This window comes from Columba livia, chromosome 2, assembly GCF_036013475.1.
Source record: "Columba livia isolate bColLiv1 breed racing homer chromosome 2, bColLiv1.pat.W.v2, whole genome shotgun sequence".
Classification (NCBI taxonomy): Eukaryota; Metazoa; Chordata; class Aves; order Columbiformes; family Columbidae; genus Columba; species Columba livia.
Window position 1 is genome coordinate 105,246,584 of NC_088603.1, and position 3,203 is coordinate 105,249,786.

Genomic DNA, 3,203 nt, shown 5'->3' on the forward strand with positions numbered 1-3,203 from the left:
AAGGTAACCAATATGTGATAATCATAGGATAACAAAGTAAACACACAGAGAAAAACAACCCAAATGGGGGTAATAAGAAAACTACAAGATGAATTATTGTCCACATTGGTGTCTTCCTGAAACACCAGGTAAGAAGCAAACCAGTTTTAATTAAATTGTGTTTGCAACAGTTCATTACACTCCAAAAGATCAGGCAGATTGTTTTTTCCATATGATTTGCCTGTTTGAATTTCTACAGCTGTAACTTTACTACCCTATTTGGTACATACCACAGGAAAGCCCAAATTTTTCATTCATTGGAAAACTGATAAATCATGACCAGTTGTCCATAGTATATTTTATTTATGTGGAAATTGAATTAATAATAAAGAAACATAGGAATGATACATGCTTATCCCTTCAGCTGATATGGAGTCATGTTCATGAAATCAGATTTGATAACTTCAAAACAGACATAGTTTGCAGTGTAGGTGAAGCCTAGCACATTTAACAGAGCTCAAATTCATTTACTTAAGGTCATCATTAGTTTCCACGCAAAATTAATTACATGTTTCCAGTTTTTCTGAAGTGAGGGCCATAGCCCCTGATTACTAAAAAGACTGGAAGATAGGTGGTCATTAACAAGGTCCATTGGTATCTGGAATGTCTGATTGCATTATATTGAAAGAAGAGAAGAAAAGAGAAAAAAAAAAAAAGATCCAGCATAAGTCAACATTCAACAGAGTTTTATTCAAAGCATTTTGTATAACTTAATAACTTTTCATAATTTAATTTGAAAAAATAATATCAGTAATACCAAGAAGAATTTAATTGTATTCTCTGTCTACATAGCATTTTTTTTCCCACGTATACATAGTACATATGTATGTTCACTCAGTGACCCCAAAATTCTAAAACACAGTCGTGTAACATCTCATCCTCAGTCAGGATTGGTTTTGTTCTTTTTGTCAAGCACTGTAGCGTCAGATGTCTGAAAATTGTTGTTTTCTAGTCTATTGGCAAAAAAATTATAGGTTTTTATTCTAACATATAAAGGAAGAAAGTGCTGGAAAGCAATTTTCAAAATACTATAATCATCTTGGCTTATCACTATTCTTATTAATCTAGATGCTCTCATTATTTATTTTTCTTTATTTTCTAAGTTTATGCTTCAAAAAAAATTGCAATTTATTGCCCACAGAAAATTGATCTTCCAATTTTCTTTTCATGCTTATTTGTTTTATTTTTGTCTTCATTAAATACTAAGTCATGTCGAGTCATCTGACTCTTCTAGATTATTTTTCCCATCTCTTTCTACCCAGCAGGAAACTCAGCATGGTTTACAAAACAAACTGAATTCCAGGAAGGGCTTAATATTTTTTTTCCTGCTTATGTTGTTGTGCATAATTTCTGATCATGTATTTACTAGAGATGTCTTTTCCCTCAGGATTTTCTTTCAGTTTGCAAAGGGCACTATTGCTTAGGGTCACTCTGAGTGTACATCTAAGGAAAGTCTGGGTCTTCAACCTATGTTTAATTCAACTGTTTACTTACTTAGAGGCATATTTTTCCAAGAGCAATCATTAATAGATACCACTCAAAAACACCTAACTGAAAACAATTACAAAACCAGCTGACCCAGTCCTCCTTTACACTCCTTGGACACAGACAGTTATATATAATTTTCAAGACTGTTTTTATGCTATACTTATTATAGTATATGAGAGAATGGCTAGCAAGCAGGGTTCCGGAATTAGAAATTAAGAGAAGATCACTTATCTTTCTACTCCAGGGTATTTTATCCATTTGTTATGCACCTTTCTTTTATTTGTGAAGACAGTAAGTTTATTTCATCATTCAGGACACATAACACAAGGACACATGCTTCATTGCGCTACTGGCAGAGTCTAGTGAAGACAACTGTGAACAGGTAAAGGCTTTCTTAAGTGACTCCAAATACTGATGTTAGTAAGAATTTCACCGGAACAGAAATTCAGCAATGAATTTAGGGATGGAACAAGAGTTTTGAAGACATTATAGAGGCATTCTTTTAGGTGTGGAAAACCAGTGAAATGTCCAGTGAATTAAGACTCCAAATGAAAATCACATTTTATGCTTTCAAAGATTCTTTTTTTTTTTTTTTAATTGAATACTTGATCTTCAGACTCCTTCTAAAATGATTTACTCTTTTGCTCTTCTCATAAACCTGGGGACTTCACTCATGAAAAATACTCAGTACTCAGGTACATTTATATACATTTTAAGTGTTTTCGCCTTATAATTCTAAAAGAAATGCTAGTTATTAGTAGAACTGTGGAAATGCAAATGTCTTTCTAGGTTTATAATAGTATAGGGTATTAAGGTATTTCTTCATATACATATTTGGTTACAGATTTCTACTAAAGAAATGGAGGAAGTTTAGATCTCTATCTGAAGGCATGAGAAACATTTGGATCTTCCCAGAAGCACAATAAGAACAATATTATTTTTATTATTGTTTTATATTAATATTTAAATTATATTTGGGGATTTTTTTTTTCCTTAAGAGAATCACACAATGGAAAAGACTCAATCATCAATTATAAAAAGTCTAGGAAATGTTACAAAGAGAGACAAAAATGTGGTAGACAATTACAATAAAATGCACTGAAAAATCACATACATTCTATAGCACTTTTTGAGCTTTTCAGATCTTTAGCAGAAAACATTGCATATAATTCTACAGAATTTTCAATAGAAGGTTAGAGCTTCTCTGTACTGTTGAGAAATATCTAAGTTAACAACAGCTACCTTTGAAGAAAAAAGCAGTATAATAAGGTCAGGAAATCTTTAATCAAGCTTGGATCATATTAGTGAATCAGGTTTTCTGTGTACAGGTTACACTACCTACAGCACACTTCTAGTCTTCCTCTGAGCATGCAGGCGGTTATCCTTGTACGGCTAGTGTTGAATGATAGTCTCAAACGTTAGACTTGTTCTCTGGCTTTCCACTGAATGTGTTCCATGGCAAACAGTGGCATTTAACTTGACCAACAGCAGCGAATAAAATGCAGTCAAGACTGGCCAGGAGTAGTGTGGTGCAATTTGTGGTATTATTTTTATAAAAGTCTTTTCCTGTGTCTAATCTCATCTCTATCTCTTTTCATTGTTCAATACAAACAAACACTAAACAGTTAAGGTACCTTGTATAAGTGAATACAAATGAAAACATATATTGCATATTA